This window comes from Ursus americanus, chromosome 7 (genome assembly GCF_024610735.1).
Source record: "Ursus americanus isolate L20-20 chromosome 7, mUrsAme1.1.p, whole genome shotgun sequence".
In the NCBI taxonomy this organism is placed as follows: Eukaryota; Metazoa; Chordata; class Mammalia; order Carnivora; family Ursidae; genus Ursus; species Ursus americanus.
Window position 1 is genome coordinate 72,698,128 of NC_142133.1, and position 22,522 is coordinate 72,720,649.

Consider the following 22,522-nt stretch of genomic DNA (forward strand, 5'->3'; position numbering starts at 1 on the left):
CAGACTCCGTCCACCGGCTCCCGCACCTGCCTCTGTATCACCTGGGCTTCCTTGCTGGGCATCAGGCCGAGCCCCCACTGAGTGCCAAGCACCAAGCTCCCTCCCCTTCCTTCTCAGCCACTGCTGTCTTCAGAGGGAACTCCATTCAAGCGGATGAACCGCCCAACACCTTGGCCTCCCTGTCTTGACCTACTTAGACCTAAGTGCCTTCCTTCAGGTACTTCCAGGTCACTTTAGAGAACCACGTCTACACCTGTCAGTGGCCAGGTGTTTCACCTCGGATTCTTAGCTGCCCCGTCTCTGATCACAAGCCCTCAGCCTCCCTAACCCCCTTCCATCTCCCGTCATGTGTCATCCGAGTCCCTCCGCTGTGCTGACCCATATAGTCACCCCCGGGGTGCGTGATACTAAGCACTTAAAATCGGGCTTGTACAAAGCAACATGCACTGTAGATGCAAACACGCGCCAGGTTTCCGAAATTCGGTACAAAAAAAGAATGTAAAATATCTGAATAATAAATTTTACATAATTACATGTTGAAATTCTTATACTTATGAGATGTGGGCTAAATACATTTTTATTTTTATTTTTTAAAGATTTTATTTATTTATTTATTTATTTATTTATTCGACTGAGAGAGAGACAGCCAGCGAGAGAGGGAACACAAGCAGGGGGAGTGGGAGAGGAAGAAGCAGGTTCCCAGCGGAGGAGCCTGATGTGGGGCTCGATCCCAGAACGCCGGGATCACGCCCTGAGCCGAAGGCAGACGCTTAACCGCTGTGCCACCCAGGCGCCCCTAAATACATTTTTAAATAAAAAGTCACAAGAGAAAGTGAGTGAAGAAAATCACATTTTTGTATGTCAGTAGCAGTTGCCCTGTTGTTGAAATTACGAGTGATTTTTTTTCCATTCACAGCCTTTTCCCAACTTTTGACAATGAGCATGCATCATGTTGATAATAAAGTTAAAGTGAATTAAAGAAAAATAGCTGAAATCAGATACAAACTTCCATCAGGCCTGATCCTTCAGAACACAGGAATGTTAAAATTAACCACGTTTGGAATTCATCTCCAAGAAAGCACAACTTTTAAACTGTTTATAACTGACGATCCACAGAAATAATGTTGCAATCTCCCATAATTTCGTGTTATTTTGTAATCTAATATTATTATGCTAAGCATAATAACAGCACGGATGTATAAAAATACAGATTTTAAAATTTTAAAAAAACTTTTATTTCTAATTATAGAAGAGGAGTTAAGGAGAAGAGAAGCGCTAACCCTTGGCAGTGGCTATCTTTTCGGCTGGAACTAAGTGGGCCCTGCGCCCCCTGCTCTCAGCCAGTCACGGACATTCTGTTCTCTCAGCCACAGCCTGACAGGGAATGGTTGGGAAGGTGGGCCTGGGCGGTCAGGACAGCTCACCAGCAGACCATGCGGGAGCCTCATCAGGGAGGGACAAGGTCCCATGATCCTCTGCTCACTAGAAAGCCTGAAGTCGGCTCCAGAAAGGGAATCCTGTGACAGCGCAATTTGGATTCAAACTGCTCTGGGTCCATATCTTTTTTTTTTCTTCAAGACTTTATTTTATTTATTTGAGAGAGAGAGAGAGCAAGAAAGCAGGAGCAGGGTGAGGGGCAGAGGGAGAGCCGAGCAGGGAGCCCGACGTGGGGCTCAATCCAGGGACTCCAGGATCATGACCAGAGCTGAAGGCAGACGCTTAACCGACTGAGCCACCCAGGCGCCCTGTCCATATCCTTTTGAAAACACTCAAGCTCAGAAGTTGAGAAGGTGTGGTGCCCAGATGAGAAGCATCCGCATTACAGGGAACTTGCTGGACGTGCAGATTCTTGGGGCCCAGACCAGACACACAGAATCAGAAACCCAGGGGGCAGGAGTCATCAACCCAAGTTTGAGTGAGCCCTCCGGTGAGACTCCCGCACACACTCAAGTCTGACAGCCACTCACCCAACAGTGGCTTTGGGCAATTACCTAATCCCTCCAAACTTCAGTTTTCCTCCCTAGCAAACTGAAGATAATAAAACCTAACCTCAAGGCCTTGTAAGGATTAATGAGGAGATGGGTATCAGGCACAAAGGAGCACTCTATGAATTATATCATCATCTTCTCCCTCGGGATTCTTAAAAACTCAGCATCCTCTGAGCGAATTTTCCATTTTTTCCCCTTTAATACAGTTAATTCTTTGCCTGGTGGAAATGATAAATGGACATCTCTGTTAGATTGAACGAAATAATATATTCGATGCAGATAAGCAGGTCGTTATGGTAACATTATTTCCTGTTACCAAAAAAAAAAAAAAAAAAGCTATATTGATGGGTGCAAAGAATCCTGGAGTCAGATATGGGAAACGTGCTCCCGTTCTGACTCTGTGCATGTCCCCTTCTGTAGGAAGCCATGTGGAATGTCAGAGGAGGCAAAAACATTGTAATCAGGTCACTTGGGATTCCTATCCTACCTCGGCCATCACACGGATCTGCGGGGTCTGTTTTGCTCCTAGAACGCTTGTGCCCACACACCGCTGCCCAGAATGCACCTCCCTCCTTCTCTTCGCCCTATTCAGTTCATATCTGTAAGTAGGCCAGGAGATAATGAGCTGTTTCCACCGTGCCAATCAAGGAACAGGGAGAAATTGTCCCCAAAGCTCCTATCCCATTGGGTCATGCTTTTAATCTTAACTCCTTTCCTCTCCTGTGTGCTTGGGATGCCAACCAATTCTTTTTATTTTTTTATTTTTTTATTTTTTTTATTTATTCGACAGATAGAGACAGCCAGCGAGAGAGGGAACACAAGCAGGGGGAGTGGGAGAGGAAGAAGCAGGCTCATAGCGGAGGAGCCTGATGTGGGGCTCGATCCCATAACGCTGGGATCACGCCCTGAGCCGAAGGCAGACACTTAACCACTGTGCCACCCAGGCGCCCCGGGATGCCAACCAATTCTGCAAATGGCAGACTTTCCCAAACTTTCCCAGCCATGCAAACCCAGACAATAGAGGATGTCGCTGCCCTCACACAGCTGGCTAGCCATCGGAAGACATCTGCACCAGACTCAGATTAACCAGTGAAGAACACAGCCAGAGAGCACTGAGTGGCAGCTTGCTGTTCCGTAGATACTCTATAAGTGGCCCTTCTTAAGACAGGAAGTGGGCACACCCCATGAGCCCACAGCCAACGCAAGGCCACCATATTCCAAGACTCCATCTTGGCCGCTGTGAAGAGGGGTCCTCTGGTGGGTTAGTTTCCTATGGTTGCCGAATCAGATTACCACAAACCTGGCAGCTGAACACAACTCAGTGTTTATCCTCTTACCGTTGTGGTGATCAGACGTCTGAAATCAGTTTCACCGGGCCAAATTCAAGGTAGCTGCAGGGCCGCGCTCTCTCTGGAGACTCCCAGGCAAAGTATGTCTCTGCTTTCTCCAGAGTCTAGAAAACCTTCCTTACAGTACTTGTCCTGGAGCTTCTAACTCCAACCTGAAAGCCAGCGTGCAGCATCCTGTTTCGGTCCTCACACGGCCTTTTGTTTCTGTGAACACACTTCTCTCTGCTCCCCTTTTATAAGGACACCGTGGTCACATGTTAGGCCGATCCAGACGATCCAGGACAAGCTCCTCATCTCAGTGTCCTTACCTTAGTCACATCCACAAGGTTCCTTTTGCTGTAAAAGTTAACATTCATAATCACAGGGATTAGGACTTGGATAGTTAGGGGGCCGTTAGCCAGCTTACCACATTCAGTATCAAGTGTCTTTTTTATGAAAATGAGAACTCTCCCTCCCATTAGGTGGCAAGTGGTAGATATTGTTACTTTCAGTTCCATCAACCCACAGAGAGGAAAATCAACTCTCGTGGCTTCGGAAAAATATTCCTGCACATCCGGGCAGGGCTTCGGTGAGAAGGCAGTTGCCGTCAAGACCCTCACTGCCCCCAGGCAAGTCTGCCACTTCCCATCGTGATCTCACTCCTGGTTTTCTCCCTTGTAAAACAGGGGATGAGGAAATCGCTGAGAAAATTAAATGCGACGACGTATGACAAGGGCCTATCATGGAGCTTGTGGGACAATAAACACTCCGTCCCTCAGTTTCCACGCTGGCCTCCGATTCCATCTGTAGAGCAAAGGAGCTGCTCAAGGACTTTGCTAGGTTCCTGCAAAATCTGACTTTCTCTCACAGTGCAGATGGAGATGTCCCCTCCATATTTCCTCCCCCCGGCATTGCTCGGGGCCCCTTTGCCAGCCTGGCCTCTGCCCTATCCCGGTTGCTCCCATCATGGCCCTGCCATGAACACCTTTGTTTCCCAGAACATAGGAAGACATCCAAGTTCCCTTGGGCCCTTGCTCTTTTCCTTTCCTCTCCTCCTGCCTCGAACCTGCTACTTCCAGAAGTATTTGAGGAAGAGAGATAAAAGACCCCCACTTCTGTCTTTACCAGATAAACAAATGCTAAGCAAAAACCAACCAGTCCAAATAGATAGATTGACTGGCTACAGATTTGTTGAGTTTTGAGTGCGTTGTTCTTCTTTATTCCCTTTTCTCCTCACACAACTCGGGGTTTTCATAATTTCAGAAGCTGATAAGCACACACTTCAACAGAGACTATTGTGAGAAACAAATGATTTTTATTGTGAAGTTGTATAAACTCGGTATTGGCTCCCTATTGCCCTTCCTATGTTCTGGGAAACAAAGGTGTTCATGGCAGGGCCATGATGGGAGCAACCGGGATAGGGCAGAGGCTTCCAGAGTGGCCTCCTCATCTCTCCTCACAACACGAGAAACCCAGCCGCATGCCAGGCGTTTTGTGGGTGCCAAAAACAGAATGAGAGCTTTACATCTATTTCCCACAGTCCTCGATCCTGTCACAGAAGTAACATGGTCCTCGTGTTACAAACGAGGACACAAGCCTCGGAAGACTAGTTCAAGTTCCCACAGCCCAGTAAATGCGGTAGTTAGAAAGCCACGCTGTCTCCCTCTTCCGGGGCCTGAGTTTCCAGCTCTGACCCTGGTCAGGATGATCTCCATTTCACATAATCAGAGTTCCGTGGTTATGAGTCTATTATGGTACAAACATGCAAACACAGAGACAAAGGGAAAGGGAAACCGAAACAGAACAAAACAGAGCCACTTCAGGACCGCCTAGAAAGCCTTTGCTGTACACATCCCAGCCACCTCGGGGATCAAGGAGGAACAGGATTACGCAGTGTCTTCCTCCCAAGCCCAGAGGCTCAAGAGGTATTTGGGGCTATAGGAAAATGAAAAGACGGAAGGCTGAAGGTTGGAATATGGAGAAGAGAGAGAACCAGACGCTAAGAAATGGAGAAAAGAGACCTCAGCAGGTGGGGACAGCCTGCAGCCATGGCATATCAGAGCTTCCCCTCACACCAGCGCTGCTCTCATCTCAGAGCCAAAACCCAAAAGAGATGCCTGCCAGGTCTTCCCGTGCCCACAGACACACATGTGTGTGCATGCATTGGCACGAAGACACATGAATTCCACAAACACAGATTTCACTTTTACAAAAAGTGAAATCGTTTCTGAGAGCTGCTTTACAAGTGGGGGTAGAATGCACTGCAAAACACCCTGTGAGATCAGAGTACTGTCCTCTGTCCCCGCCTGCAGCCGTGACAAGTCAGCCTGTGGCACGAGAAGGCCTCGAAGACAGTTGAGTCACGCCAGCTGCCCTGGCCACAGACACTTGCACCCTCCTTACTCAGGGAAGCAGGACCCAGCAACCGCCTTCGCTCGCTCACGGGAAGCGGGATAGGGTATAGTACTCACCACGCCATGAATGAGAACAGCTGAGTTGACAAGACTAGGGCTAATTTAAAAATTCATTTTTATAGGTGGCTACATTACCATATTAGTTGCTACCGTTGCTGTAACAAGTACCACAAGCGGAGTGGCTTAAACAATAGGAATGTGTTCTGTCGTAGTTCCGGGGCTAGAAGTTCAAGATCAAGGTGGCCGTTGCAGTGTTCCCTCTGAAGCACTGGGGATGGCCTGGCCCAGGCCCCTCTCCCAGCTTCTGGGGATTCCTTGGCTCATGCCAGCCTCGCTCCAGTCCCCACAGGGCGTTCTCTCCCCATGCTTATCTGTGTTCCAATTTCCCCTTTTTAAAAGGACCCCAGTCTATTGGATTAAGGGCCCACCCTACTCCCCTGTGACCTCATCTCCACTAATTGCACCTGCAATGGACTTTTTTCCAAAAAAGTTCACATTCTGAGGTTCCGGGGTTTAGGACTTCAGCATAAGAATTTAGAGAGGGCACAATTCAACTCCTAACAAGAGTTTGCAAGAAGAATGAGCCACAACCCAGTCTGTTTCCTATTTATAGAACACAAGTTGGACTGGGTGATCACTAAGAGACTTTTCAGCAAAACGATTCTACAATTGTATCCGTAGCAGTGGTTTGCAGCTGTCACTGCATGTTAGAATTATGTGGGCAGCTTCTAAACAATGTCACTTCTGCCTCAGAACAATTAAATAGTCAGCCTTCCTAGGGGTGGAGTCTGACCATTTTAAAGCCCCCTAGAGGATGCTAATATGCAGCCATTTTGAGAAGTAGTCATCTGCAGAATTCCCTCGGACAGACTGAGGGGACCTGGTGGGTGTCCAAGACATCATCCTATCAAAACACACAAGCTTAACCTTTCTCCGGGCAGGAATCTATATCACAGAATTATTCACAAACACACACAGTAGGCAAGAAGGTGGGTAGCGTTCTGAGGACACCACTAGAGTTTCGATCGGAATTCCAATTTTAATAATAAACAAGAGCAAGCATTACTTCTGCCGGAACTTGTCCCTGACTCTCACAGGCTGAGTTGAACCTTCTTCCTCCTCCCTTGGGTTTCCCCTAACATGGCCCTTATTGTGTTCCTGTGATGGTCCGTCCTCTGCATGAGGCTGTGTGCTTGTTAAGGGCGAGGTCTGTGTCTCAGTCATCACAGTAACACACAGGCTGGGGCATGGTTTGTGAATGTTTTTGCATGAATGAATAAACGAAAGGGGAGTGAATGAATCAGTATGACGATTCATAATAGAAAATTTAAACCAAGACGTCAGTAACGGCTTATTACTGTAGTAATTTGGAAGAATGACATATTTGCAATTTTGCCAAAAATAGGCTTTATTTAATTTTATTATCTTGATTGCAAGAATCTTCATTTGACACTAAAGTTAAGAATAGAGGGAGTACTGCTCACTTTTTATAGGACTATGCTTTCTAGCAAATATACTTTAAAACACAAATGAGTCAGAGTGTGCCCAAGGGTTCAGACCCTTTTTCCACAGAACCAACAGCTTTCTCCTTTGGAATTAGAATCAAAGTTCATACATTTATGACAAATCGTGAAGGATGCAGGATATGCCCAAAATGGAACTCCTTGTCAGAGAATACTGTGAGTTAATCCAATTATTCTAATCCAGCTTGTATACATATGCAAGCAAGGCCTTACACAAAGACAGGATGAAAAACAGGATAGCATTCTAGAATCCAAACACATGCTTCTGTAAAATAACAGGAGATTCTTACATAAATCTATTCATGGCCTGATAGCTTCCTTTCCTTAGAAAAACCAGGCACCACTAACACAGGGCACCTATTATGCTCATTTTTCCGGAAGCTGAAATGCAAAGATACTTAAAAACGCGGCAATATATCCATGCACTAATTTAGTAAGTAAATGCATTTTCAGTGATTACCTGCTGTGCTCCGTGTTTGGCGCTTTGGGAAGAAAACAGACGTTAAAATAAGGCCCTTAGCTAGGAGGAAATTTCATTCTAATATAGGAGAAAAATCTGCTATATAGTTGTAATATCAGACAGGATGCTTTTCTGCAGTAAAACGGAGGCTCTAAATAAAGTGTGATCGTGAATTAAAGTGGAGAGATTGGTCGTACGATTATGGGAAAGTGATATTGAACAGATGTTCAAAGAGGGTCAGGTTTTGATAAGTAGAGATTTGAAGGAGAATATTACAAACGGGGGGAAATCAAGGCATGAGTAAAGGTTTAGGTGAGAATTACCATAATCAGGGTAAGAAGTTTGGTGTTAACTTTAAAGGCAATTGGGAGCCGTAGAATGTTTTTGCAGCAACACTGTAGGAGAATTAATCTTTAAAGAAAGTTTAGGGTAAATTGGGGAGGGAAGAAGACTGGAAGCGTGGGAACAAATATGGGAGACCCATTCAACCGTAGGGTTGGTGGGAAGATGGAAAGAAAACAGGATCAGAGGCATGGATAAAGGACTGATGGACATGTCCAGTCCAAGCAGGCACCTGAACACAAACATGTTTCTCTCCACCTTCTAGATTTCCCCCAGAGTAAAAGACATGGATAATCCGGTAAGAACAAAGAAAACTGGAGAGACAACAAATTTGCTAATAAAATGGTGAAAACTAGCTGCCTATAAAAATGGCCATTCTCCATTTGTAGTTATTACCACTTAAAATCTCTAGTCGTTAGAAGAGACTTACCAACATGAAAAAAATAAGATTGAGATAAATGGGGAAAATAACTGATTCCATAAAAATAAAGATAATTTAAGATATTAAAAAAACCTGCTTTAAATAGTATTCTCAGAGAAATTCAAGAAGGATTTACAAGATGATATAAAATTTAAACAGAGAGCAAGAACGAACTCTTGGGTATTAAACGTAAAGTCAAGGTAATCTCCCAGAAAATAGAGCAAAAAGAAAAAACTTAAAAAATGAGAAAAAATTTAGAGAGCTAAATCTCACTCAGTTTAGGAGATTATAATCAGGCAGGGTTTAATCAGGGAAGCGGAGCTACCAGGACTGATGGGATAAGAGATTTGTTGTAGGTAAGAGATTTGTTGTAGATATGAAATCTCACGCAGTTGTGTGAGGAGCTGGGGAAGTTCGGGTCCAGGAGGTGAGAGAAGTCACCGAGAACTCAGGATGAGAAGGCAACCAGGCTCGGCTGCCCAATGGGACTGCAAATGGAAGGCTCCTGGAGGGTTCTGTGGTCTACTTCCCTCTGTGCAGTCTCCATCTCTGTGGGTCTGCTGCCACGTGTCTGGTGGAGGGCTTGGGGCTGCAATTTGGCTACACGGTCAACGGTCAGGAGTAAGAGCTGGAGCAGAGAGCAGGTGCAAGATGGAACCCACTGACCCCTGCATCCTGTCACCACATCTAAGCATGGCAACCTTCAGACAGCAAAGTCTGCAGCTTCACACTGGCCCTCCAGTTCTCACAGAAACTCCTGTTTCAGCAAATCGAAACTAGACCCCACAGGGAAAGTGATTCGGAAGTTCCAGCCGAACCAAACTGACACAATACAAACCACCCATATCTGACTGTAAAAGTGAAAAAGAAGGAACACAGAAAAAGGGAAAGTTATCACTATCATAAAGGGGGGAAAACGAGACACATGTCTTCAGGTTGAAAGAGTACCACAAAGGTCAAGCAGGTTGTATTTTTAAAAAGTCCACAGCTAAGCACCTTCATTAAATTTCAAAACACTCATGATAAGCATAAGCTCATATATGCTTCTGGAAAGAATTAACCACAAGTGAGAACGATTCTCACTAAATATCTTAGCAAATATACTGATGGCCTGAAGACAGGAGAGTAATGCCTTCACAGGTCTCAGGGAAAATGATTTTGAACCTATGATTCTATATCCCAATCAGAGCAAGCCCCAAGGAGGGTCACTTAGACATGCAAATATCAAACACCCAGTAAGCGCATTTTCAATGTATCTTCTCGAGGAAGTTATTAGAGGATACTCCCTAACATAATATAATGAAAGTCCAAAAAAGGAGGTAGATGTGGGCTTGAAATGTGTCCCCAATTCATGTCTCAAGGAAAAAAATCTGCAGGATGACAGTTTCACAATGAGACTAGAAACTGGTCAGGTCAAATAAAAGTGGGAAGTCAGCAGGTTGCCACAAAGCTATCTTCCCAAGAATGGACGCATTCTAAGCAACAGGTAGAATGAATAAAGACATAGATAACTTTAATGGAATAGTGAAGAAGGAATGTTTCTTCTGTTAATAAAAGAGCTGTTAGGAAACTATTTGAAAAGGAAAACTGGAAAAGTCATTGTATAAACATGAGACAACTAATATTAATAGATTGGGATGACAGGGGACCCATTGGACCTGATTATTAGGAACATTCTCTTTTAAATAACAAATGGGCCATAGGGAAGAAAGTATAACCCAGCCCATTATTAGAGTTTACATAGAACAATATTAAGGTAAGAAAATTAGTATTATTATTTATTTTTGTTCTTATTTAGGTATATTATATAAATGTACAATGATAATCAAGGAAAGAAAACAACAACTTAATAACTATCAAAGGTTGGGAAAGGAAAGAAGAACAAAATACACCTGCACTGAATAGCCACTTCTTTCCTAGCAAGGGGTAAATAAACACTTCTTAAATACACTTCAAGAAATACAGTGCCAACCCCATAGAAAGAGCTCAAGAAATATTTATTAGGTGAATGAATCAGCCAATAAATAGTGGTAGAATTGTATTATCTCAGATTAGAGAGAAAATTACCTGAAGGATGAAAATAGAAATCGTTAATAATTCACATATATTCCAGTCCAAGGAAGTAGAACTGAAAATGGAGAGGAGTATGGTTGCTTTTCATTCTCCGCACTTCTGTGCTATTACATTTTCAACATGTGCACCTATTACTTTAGTGTAAGAAAGAGTAAATGGTGGGGCACCTGGGTGGTTCAGTCAGTTAAGCGTCAGCCTTTTGATTTAGGCTTAGGTCATGATCCCAGGGTCGTAAGATTGAGCCCCATGTGATGTAGAGCCTGCTTGGGATTCTCTCTCTCCCTCTCCCTCTGCCCCTCCTCCACCCCTCCCACGCTCTCTCTCTCAAAAAGAAAAATTATTAAATGATGATTATACTGTCGTCGTGCAAGAGAATTATTTGTTTTTTAAGAAACACATACTGCAGTATTTCATAAAAAGACATCATATCTTTAACTTACTCTTCAATGTTTCAGGAAAACATAGGGGTGTGTGTGTGTGTGTGTGTATGCATGTGTGTATAGACAGAGAGAGAGACAAAGGAAACACAAATGTAAGAAAATGTTAACATTTGGGGAATCTGGGTAAAGGCAATTATCCAGGAATTCTTTGTGCTATTCTTGTAACTTTTGTGTAAGCCTAAAATTATGTGAAAATAAATAATAGTAATAAATGTTTTAAAAAGATGTTAAGATATGTGAATAGGACATAGGTATTGTAACTTTTTGTTGAAAATATAGTTTAGGAAAATATCTAGCAATTATATACCCTACAGTCTTTAAATGTAATTCAAAAGTGTTAAACCTTAAGTATAACCTTCACTTATGCATAGAGGAAAGGTTTTGAATATCTCTATACATCAATTGCGGTATAGATAGATATGATAAAAATACATGTAATATTATATTATTATATTATATTATTATAATATATGATAATATATTATATATTATGTTATTACATGTAATATTAAATACAAGTTTATACATTATATGTGTGTGGAAAATGCAAAATATTTCTAAGTGATATCCATATTAACTAAAATCTCAGCAATTCCCTTAGGGAAGGTACAGTATTTTAATAGCATTTCATTATTACATGGTTCACCTCCCTATGCAAAATGTATCAGGACCCACAAAGTAATTGCAACCCTGTATAGTGTGTACAAAAAGTAAATAAATTATTGCAGAAGACCCATAAAAGTCAAAAATTTGAAATGTAATATTTCTTCTCCAAGCAGTTTGAAAGTGGCCATGTGACTTAGATGGGTCAAAGACTATATTTATTTTCCTGGGAACAAAAAAGAATGAAATGGGTAGAAGGTAGAGGATTGTAATCTGAAACAAATTATAAAAGAAAATACAGACACAATGATAAGTCCTGAAGGAAAAGACAGGGCGAATGCAGATGGTTATGTAGTTTCCTGGTGGCGCTAGGATACAAACTGGTGGGTTGGGAGAAGAGCTGGTTTGGAAACGAGAGTGCTAATTCAGTTGGGGACCTGCTGCATTGGGATATTGGGGGACATCCATGTGGAGATATGCAAGAGTCAAGAGAGGGTTGCCTCTGGAGGAACGTAATTTGGAATCATTCACAAGCAATGTACGGTAGTTACAATTGCCAAAGTCAGGAAGACTGAAGAGGAAGCAGCTAGAGAGAAGAGAGCCGGCTGAGAACAGAAGCCCCCCAAAGTGGGGGACAGGAAGAGGAAGAAAGAAGCCAGGAGAGGTGGGAAGTGGTGGAAAACAGCATCATTTCCTTGAGGGCTTGGGAGCAAAGGAGGAAGCTTTTGCCAACCAATGCAGGGCACTGCATAGAAACAGAGGCCTGGCACCTGGGTGGCTCAGTCAGTGAAGCATCTGCCTTTGGCTCAGGTCATGATCCTGAGGTCCTGGGATTGAGCCCTGCATCAGGCTCTCTGCTCAGTGGGGAGTCTGCTTCTCCTTCTACCCTTCCCCCCTGCTTGTGTGCTCGCTCTCTCTCTCTCACTCTCTCTCTCAAATAAATAAAATCTTGGGGGAAAAAAAGGAAAAAACACAGATTCTAAGGACAAAGGAAAGACTTGGTTTTGCGGAATAGAAAAGCTGATCAGCTTTTCAGTAAACTGAATAAAAGAGTACAGAGAGAGGCAGCCAGATTACAAATGTTCAGTGAGGAATGAGGGTGAGGGAATGAAGGCAGTGAGAACTTTTAAGAATGCCACTGATTCTGCTGGTGGGAATGCAAGCTGGGGCGGCCACTGTGAAAGAATATGAAATGTGCTCAACAACTAAAAATGGAGTTACCATATGATCCAGCGATGTCACTGCTAAGTATTTACCTAAAGAATATAAAAACACTAATTCAAAAAGACATCTGTACCCCTATGTTTATTGCAGCATTGTTTGCAATAGCCGAATGATGGAAGCAGCACAAGTGTCCATCAACTGAGGCATGGATAAAGAAGATGTGGTGAGTGGACACAGTGGAATATTACTCAGCCATGAAAAACGAAATCTTGCCATTGGCAGCAGCATGATGGAGCTAGAGTGTAATATGCTAAGTGAAATAAGTCAGTCAGAGAAAGACAAATACCATATGATTTCACTCATACGTGCAATTTAAGAAACCAAACAAATGAGCAAAGAAAAAAGAGAAAAACAAATAAACAGACTTAAATGCAGAGAACAAACAGATGGGTACCAGAAGGGAAGTGGGTGGGGGATGGGTGAAAGAGGTGAAGGGAATTAAGAGTACATTTATCGTGAGAAGCACTGAGTCATGTATAGAATTGTTGAATCACTATATTATAGACCTGAAACTAATATGACACAGTATGTTAACTAAACTTGAATTTTTAAAATGGCAAAAACAGGGGCGCCTGGGTGGCACAGAGGTTAAGCGTCTGCCTTCGGCTCAGGGTGTGATCCCAGCGTTCCGGGATCGAGTCCCACATCAGGCTCCTCTGCTGGGAGCCTGCTTCTTCCTCTCCCACTCCCCTGCTGTGTTCCCTCTCTCGCTGGCTGTCTCTTTGTCACATAAATAAATAAAATAAAATCTTTAAAAAAAATGGCAAAAACATGATAAGGTTAAAAAAAAAAAAAGACTAGCAGTTAAAGACAGGAGTAGCGCTGCCCACAGTCGTCTAGATGGAGTATCTGAGTGTGTTGAGTGCAGAACAGGGATTAGAACATGGGTTTCTGGAACGTTCTTCTCAAAGTAATCCTGCTCCTAACTCCCCTTGGCTGTGGGGCTGATTTCCCACAGTGGCGAGGACAGAGCCCTGGCACGTGCTGGGATGGCAGGCTTCTTACAGTGTTGCCAAGTCTGCGCACAGCTGCAAGGCCCTTCCGAAGGAGTCAGGGGCACGACTCTAAGTAAATCAAATGTTGGTAAGACATCAAGAATTAGCGACATTCCCAGAAACTATTTTAAGCAATTCTCAATGTATTTATCCAAATGGAAACAATGACTCAGTAAATATGGATAAATATTTTTACCAAATCTGTTTCTTTTGACCTTTTAATTTGAAGCCTAACTCATTTTGTTTATTTTCCCACTAAAAGCATTTAGCCTTCTTCTGAGAACACTTAAATTTGTTATTAAAGTTTTTTGAGGAGCCCCTGGGGGGCTCAGTTGGTTAAGCATCTGCCTTTGGCTCAGGTCATGATCCCAGGATTTTGGGATCAAGCCCCACATGGGGCTTTCTGCTCGGCGGGGTGAAACTTCGCCCTCTGCCTCTGCTCCATCCCTCGCTCATGTTCTCTCTCTCTCCCAAATAAACAAATAAAATCTTTTTAAAAAATAAAGAAATAAAAAATTTTTATTGTATGAAGCAATAAACTGAAACATATCAGTGAAAGGCCTAAAGAAAATGTTATCGTTAGCGTTATATTAAAGATTGTACATTTTTAAAAACCATTTCCAAATAACTAGAGTTTTCTGATTAGGTTTTGCACTAAGATATATGAGACTGTTAGACAAATGACTTTGAGTCTTTGGGGCGTACAAGTTGTCAAAAATAATGAAATTGAGACTCGTGCCCAATCTATGCAGAAAGTAATCTCCTGGTATTGCCAAATCCTTGAGCACTGTTATCACCGAAGTCCTCGCAGAGCCACCCCTTTAAGCCAAAGCAGACAAGCTAAGTCAAGATTTCTTTTAAAAAGCTGTGGAATTTAAATCCTGCCCTGGAGGAAATGACTTGCTCAATTTAGAGGAAAAGAGGGGAAAAAAAGAGAGGGAGAGAGAGAAAGAGAGAGAGAGATTACAAAGAATGTAACTGCTAATCTCCAGGAGAAAATGTCTTATCACACACTTCAAGTTTTACTTTTATTCCTCAAGCAAAACTGCTCCGAGTTCTCTTCCCTTGGTTTTCCTCTCCACATCTGACCCAGCAGGAAGCATAAACCAAACAACCCCGCCTTCTGACTCTCCTCCTTTCCTGTCCGCGCCTTAGTCCTAAGGAAATAGAAGCAGACCGGAGTGCTATCATTTCTAGCCTGGAGATGTTTCATTTTTATTCAAATAGTTTAAGCTCCATAAAGCATATGAAGCAACATCTTCAACTTTCAAAGAATATGGCAAGTATATTCTTTTCTCAGCGTCATTTAATATTTGACAAATTGCTCCTGAATGATTTTGTTACTAAATATGCTCTTTTTTTGTGCGCAGTTTTTATCCATTTGGGTGGAGTTTTTTAAATCTTCCTGTCACTGTATCGCCTTCAATTCATTTCTTAAAGCTCAGAATTATTACTTTTTTGTTGCTGACAAGATAGGAAATAATTCTTCAAGACACATTATATTCAAGAACCATGTATTTGTTCCAATGCCCAGGAGTGAGATGCTTTTGAGAAATAGCATACTTAGTGAGAGCGTATTCCAGAAGTAATGTGGAGCCAGCATTTGGAGCACAGTTGTATGGCTGCCCATATCCCTTAGTCATGTTCATGCCCACCATTAGAGACTCACCTCACGATTCCTGCCTCCGACTGTGCCTCTCCCACCATCTTTGACCCAATGGATCCTCTCACTTTGGTACCTGCTATGTACTTTTGCAGCTATGCTTACTATACATTAAAATTATTCTGGGATTCTATTTAACTCGTCTTGATTGTCCTGGCATGAAGTACAGTTTGGGGGCTCTTGTGAGCACTCAGCAATCCTTGTGGAAAAAGAAAAGACAGAACAAGGTAGAAACATCATTTTTCTAATCCTAGCTTTGGCTGCTGTCTCCCTCTAATAGTAAAACAGTACAGGTAAGAGTATAGCAGGGGACAAGAAGCCCTAATATTCTCCAAGAGCAGCAAGGCTGAGCACAGTATGGTGGGCTACTCAAATCCACAATGCCTGTTCAACACAGCTGTCTGAGTCCATTCTGGCTGCCATGACAAATTGTATCATAGACCCGAAGGCTTATAAACCACAGAAGCCTATTTCTCACAGCTCTGGAGACTGGCAGTTCAAGATAAAGGTGCCACTCTGGTTGGGTTCTGGTGAGAGCCCCCTTCCTCTGGTTCACAGATGGCCGTCTTCTCCTGGGATCCTCACAGGGTGGAGAGCAGAGACATTCTCTGGAGTCTCTCTCATAAAGACACTAATCCTTTTTAGGCACGAGGGCCCCACACTCATGACCTCATTACTTCCCAAAGGCCCCACCTTTTCATACATCATACTGGGGGTTAGGATTTCAACATATGAATTCTGGGGGGACTCAGACATTCAGTCCATAACAGCAACAACGCGGTGGCACTTCTTGTGAAGAATTTAAGTCAGACAGAGTCATCCAGTGGCAGGGGGAGGACACCTGCTCAGGCTAAAGTGGCTCTGAAAGGTCTAGGGCGTGGAGTGGGCAAGGGTTGACCTCTCTCCAGGACTTTCGAACCCAAAGTGACCCATCTCGAAGCATCATAGTCTCCCCACTGGGCTTGACATCTCAATCAGGGAGTCTGACCAAAAAGAAGGTACTTCTCTTTTTAAAATTCTTAACATGATCCTTTCTTACCCAGTTTATTTTGGCAGTTTTACATCTGAAATCAAGTTCTCCTTACTTAACTAAGCAGCACGTCTTCCTTCTTAAGCCTCTTTCCTCAAGTTCTCTTGAACTAGAAATAGTCTTGTTCTCTGATGCTTTCGGCATTTCATGGGTGCAGCCTCGTTTCTCTACTATTTGTTATTCACTTCCTTTTTTTCTGGTAGAGTCATCACATTAAACCCACTCTTCCCTTGCATATATTGAGCACCTACCATGTACAGAATCCATAAGAGACAGCCTATGAAGAGGGAACTAAGGGGCTCCCCAGGGCAGTGATAGCTTTGCAAGTTAAGGCTGTTCTGATAGCATAGGCTTCCAAGCCAGGCGACAGCTAGCCACGTAAAAGGCCAGGGACTGAAAGGTTAAATGGGTGCACCAGGGCGCTCCTGGCTCAATAGCTCAGCCCGCGATGCAGTCACTACTCTATGAAAGGCAGCATGCTAGGGTTGTGGTATTTCAGGATTGAGAGCAATATGGATAAATGTAGACACTGCCATGGAGGGTTAAAAAATGAATTGTCTAAGTGCAAAAAGGGGTGACTTAGATTGACAGAGGGTCTTTAAAGATATTTTTATTTTAAATTGTGAAATATTTCAAATATTGACTGACCACAAGCACAACCTGGGCCAGCAGGATTCTAATGCTGAAAAAACCTGAAATCGTTGAGTCATTAGGCAGCAAGAGAAAAAAAAGCAATGCCCAGCTCGAGAGAGGCCATGCTTTCCTGCATCTGTCAGCTCCAGATCCTGCCCCATCCTCTCGTTCAAGGGAACTTGACATAGGTCCATTGGGGTGCATCTCAAGCACAAAGATCCGAATAGTGAGGGGTCAGTCTGTGAGACCTGAGAGGGATGCTTGAAGGAGTTCAGGCTGTTTAATCCAAAGAGGAGGCTCAGGGGACCTGTGACAGCTGTCTCAACAATGAGGTAAGGGCGGTCAGGGGCCCAAACAGAGGTGACTTACTCTCGCAACTCCGAAGGCCCCTGGGGACCAATGATCAAAGTCACGGAGAAGAAACAGGTTTCAGTTCAGTGTAGAGAACTTTCTAACATGAATGTTGTCCAGCAACGAGTCTGGGGTGTCACAGGAAATAAAAGCCTTATCCCTGGAGGTCAGATGCCAGATGCCACCTCCTGGGAATGAGCAGATTCCAAACTTCCCCCCAAGATGCTCACAGTCCCAAGGTGTGAGAGATGGGCAAAAAACAAAACAAAACAAAAACAAAAACAAACCCACCACAATGCCATGTAATGAGGGCTCAACAGAGACAGGAGATTTATACAATGCTCTGAAAGATCAGAGAAGAACTCTTCAGAGAGGAAGTGACATCTGACCTGCTACCTGAGGTATGCAGAAAATACAACAGAGGAGTCACTATGTGCAATGACTTAGAAAGCTTACATGAGGCCTGAGGAGTGCACCTGATCTGAAGTACTGAGTGTTTGAACCGGAAGTAGTGGAGAATGAGGCCACAATTGAGAACCACGCTTAGGAATTTGGAATTGAGCACGTGAGCAAATCCCTGATTACATCCCTATTTTAAGAGTCTCACTTGGGCAGCTGCATTCGAGGTAGGCGTTGTCTTGGTATGTTGAAGATCTCATCTATCACAGGCAACTAACGTAATCCAATATCAGTTTCTTTATTGATTTACGGAGTCTCTTTCCCAACTTATTAACTACATGACATTCAGATTGCCCAGAAACACTTTTTAAAAAGAGAAAAGCAGGATCCCTGGATATTTCTGATTCTGTGTTTCCTGTTTGTTTCAGAGGATGGCAAGCTGTTGAGAGTAAAAACAATGTCATTACCCCCAAACTCCAACCGGTTCTGGGCCGCATGAGGCCTCAGTGTATGTCTAACACATTGGGATATGGAGAAGATGCTTTATTTTTGAAAATCAAACATGGAGAACCCCAGCACAGTACTTGGTCACATTTTAATTTAAAAACAATTTGGAAAAATTATCACTTTTGCTCCAATCACCACTTCTAATATATTCTTCATTAATTGATCTGCCTAGTTAGATAAAATATACTTTTTGCCATCTAAACTCCTTTAGCCTTCTTTCAGTAAAATGCACTGGAATCTGGCCAACTCCCAGCCCCTGCAGGATGGTTGGAGTTGATCGCACTCTCAGCTCCAGAGGTAGCCCCCTCCATGACCAGAGCCAGTCCTGCACTCCCCTGCCATCGTGATTGGTTTAGAGATGGTTCAAATGCTGAATCGGAGCCACAAGACACCACTAAAACTTTGCTGGGGGTTCTCGAGAAGACACCCTTAACCTTCGCCCCAGACGTGAAGCTAGAGGTAGGGGGATGAAAGGCCTGGAAGTCCTGCAGCCGACTTCTGCTCATAGAAGGAGAGCCTCCCTGAGAATGGGTACATGACAGGAATCAGAGCCAGACAATGGAGAAAATGCACCTCTTAGGACACAGCTTGACCCAGATCCACCCCTGGGCTTTTCATCTACAATAGTCACAGATTCTCTCCTTTGCTTAAGCTACTTTGAGATTTTCTGTCACTTGCAACCCAGAACTCCTACCTGGTAGATAAAACTTTGGGGGGGGGGGGATTGATAAGATAAATTCATCATTCATTCTATCTGCCTCTTAAGAAAGCTGTCTCTGCAGTTAAATTATTTTTTCCCAGAAAAACTCACCTGGGTGACATTTTCCTAGTTCTGCTTTATAAAGGTGCCCAGAAAGTACATTTTCTAACCTCTGCATCATGCTCCCGCTACATCATGAGACTTTGCTGGCACTTACACTATCTCTAAGAGTAGACATTTGTGGGTTTGTCATTATGTGTTAATAGGCATTGGGTGTCCAGTAACAGGGCAATTTCTTGCTTATCTTTGGATATTTCACTGCTCTTAATACAGGGCCTGGAATGTAGCAGGTGCTCAATAAATATTTGATAAAGTAATTTGCATTCAATTACCATTTCATGTACAATACCCTTCCAGGTCATACAAAATCAAATTTTGTGTTGTTCTGGCAGTGTCGTTCTTTTAAAAAATCAATAGAAATAAATATGAAATTAGTGAAAACATTTCCTACTGAATCACTCCTGGATTCTGCAAGACTGACAATCCCACGTGTAATAGAACAAGTCACGTAATTTGAAAGGAAAAGCGAGTATCTGTAAATGGTATTTTAAAGATCTAGACAATGTTGAGGAAAAGCCTTCAGTTTTATTTTCATAGAACTAGGAAATCATATTTTATTAAGAGTGAAATATAATCCTGAACACAGAAATACGCAAAAGCTATGTTTGAACTTAATCAAAAATAATAGTAATCCATTGCATCGAATTCAAAAGATCAAGGCAAAGGACCATTATTGAATGGATTAACATAATTTACTTCCTCTTCCTTCAGCACCATTTTAGCTGTTCTTGGGGAAAATCATGTCAATTAATTGTGTCCCACTGTCATCATGGAAATCCAGCACCTTGCATACTGTCTGCATATTTTTGGTGCCCAGGGAATGTTGGTTGAACTAAAAGGAAAGAAATGAACATTCTTGTGCATTTAGTATGTATCAAGTGCTTTTTAAAGATGTTTTAATTTTTTATCCCACTTAATCTTTATGACAATCCTTTTATTCACTCATTCATCCATTTATTCATCATTCAATACGTATTACTAATAACCTACTCTGTGGTAAACTAGTGAATAGCAGAATCAGATTGCATTCCAGGACTCTTGGTTCCAAAGTCTGCATCATTTCCTCCCCACCTATTAGGTAGCTGCCCCAGTATAGGGAAAAGAATAACAATGATTTTAAGCACAAAAGAAATCCTTATGTTGGAGGACTGAGAGCCGCATTGGCTGAGCATGACTGATGCACGTGGACTGGGGCAAGGCTGGCAGCCCTGAAGCCTGAATTCTAGAATCCTTACTGACTTCCCAAGTCTCTCTCTGAGTAAGTTAGATTAATGAAGACTTCCATGCTTGGTCTTAACATCTTAGGTCTTTTATATGCCAACCTTAAGAAATAGAAAATAATTTCCATTTGCTCTTTTGATTCCTTCAGCAAGTATGAGTATTTCCAAATAATAGCAACTATCATCTTTTGGGTGCTTATGACACACCAGAAATAGTGAAAATTTTGGTGCATGCATCAGCCCATTTAATCCTCACAGATCTCTGTGAGGTCAATCTACCAGTCAAAATTTTATGTAACTGAGAAAATTGAGGCCTTACCATGTTAAATTTACATTAACTGTAAAAAGCAAACCTAGTGGTGTTTGTCCAGTGTCTCCTTGACCCGTCTAATGCTGTGTACTGCATTAATCCACATAGCCTCCCCAAAACTACCAACCTCTCTTTCAAGTGCCACGTTAGCCTAGCCTTTGTGAATTGGCCTGAATTCTGAATGAGTGGGGTCCAAATTACTGGCATTTTCTTTATATAGGTTTTTTTCTTAAAATAGTTTGTGTCAGCTTCCATAGGGGTGGTTTGGGAGGCTAAAAAGCAGTGAAAGAATCAAATATGATTAGTCAAGAGGTCACTCTACCTACGTGTATAGGTCAGCTTGGGCTGTCCTAATAGAAGACCAAAGACTAAATGGCTCAAACAATAGAGATTTATCTTTTTTAAGGTTTTATTTATTTATTATTTATTTATTTATTTATGTATTTATTTATTTATTTATTGAGGGGACATAAGGGGAGGGAGAGGGACAAGCAGACTCCTCATTGAGCGTGGAGCCCAATGTGGGGCTCAATCTCACTTGAGATCAAGACTTGAGCCAAAATCAAGAGTCAGACGCTTAACCGACTGTGCCACCCAGGCACCCCAATAGAGATTTATTGTATCATAGTTCTGGAGTCTGGAAGTTCAAGATCAAGGTACCAGAAAGTTCAATGTTTAGTGAAGCTTCTCTTCCTGACTTGTAGGCTGCCTTCTCACTTTGTCCTCACATGGCCTCTTCTCTGTGTGGGCTTGGAAAGAGAGAAAAAGAGAGAGAGAGAGAGAGAGAGAGAGAGAGGAGAGAGAGAAAGAGCATTCTGATGTCTCCTCCTCTTCTTATAAGGACACCAGTCCCATTGGATTGAGATTCCAATGTTATGACCTCACTCAACCTTAATTACCTCCTTATAAGCTCCATCTCCAAACAAAATCACACTGGGGGTTAGGGATTCAACACATGAATTTGTGGGGACACAATTCAGTCCACACCACGAGGCCACATCCTCTTCACTGAAGATGTTTCTGGTGGGACTTGGAGATGTAAAAGCAAAACAAAACTAAACAAAATAAAACAAAACAAAACAAGAAAGTAGATTTACCTTCCTCACCCAGAGCAAAATTAAGAGCCAGCGGCTTTAAGCAATGAAACCAAATCTTATGCCTGAAAATGGTGTTAGGCTTGTGATGAAGAGGAAGCCATCTTTCTTAATAAAGGCCCATGAAGACAAACACTAGCATTTAAATAAACAAATGAGGGAGAGGTGAGAGCAGAGGATTCGACTGGAAGACACAAGCACGGTTCATGTGACCACTGTACAGCTTCATTCATTTCTCACTTTCTCCAACATTCTCACCTCTTTCCAAAATCCCCCTCCGTTCCCCTCTGGGACACCGCAACACATTCTCGCCCGGTTTCTTGGGCTTCCAGGCTCCATCTCCAAACCATGTCCAAAGGCAACCAGAGTGACAGGTTTACAGACCAAGTTAATCTTCTTAGCCCCCTGCTTAAAATCCCACAGTGGCTTCTAACTTCTCCTCTGATAAAGACCCACATTCTTCTCATAGAATTTTCTTCAAGGCCCAGCATAACCCAATATTGCCTGTCTCCCCAGCCTCCTGGGGACTCTGACCCCCCTTGCTCTTCATCTCCAGCCCCAGCTGTTTTCTGGTTCTTCAGGTTCCCCACACGAGTCTGGGTCCTCAGTTAGAAGCCCCCTGACATCCTGCACCTCTTATCTTCACACTTAGCCCTGTTGCAAGGAAATACTTAGCTCTGTGAT

General features: G+C 42.9%; 1 protein-coding gene across 4 annotated transcripts in view; it reads right to left on the reverse strand.

The window, feature by feature from the left end:
• KCNS3 (potassium voltage-gated channel modifier subfamily S member 3) overlaps nt 1-22,522 on the reverse strand; it is a 235,660-nt gene that overhangs the window by 35,294 nt on the left and 177,844 nt on the right. For 3 of the 4 annotated variants that reach the window (XR_015725337.1, XR_015725335.1, XR_015725334.1), the window contains one exon: nt 3,326-3,673. The gene's annotated coding sequence lies outside the window, so the exon portion shown is untranslated. Of the gene's footprint in view, nt 1-3,325; nt 3,674-21,212; nt 21,494-22,522 lie in introns of those variants that run through there. The other variant, XR_015725339.1, reaches the window with a different exon arrangement.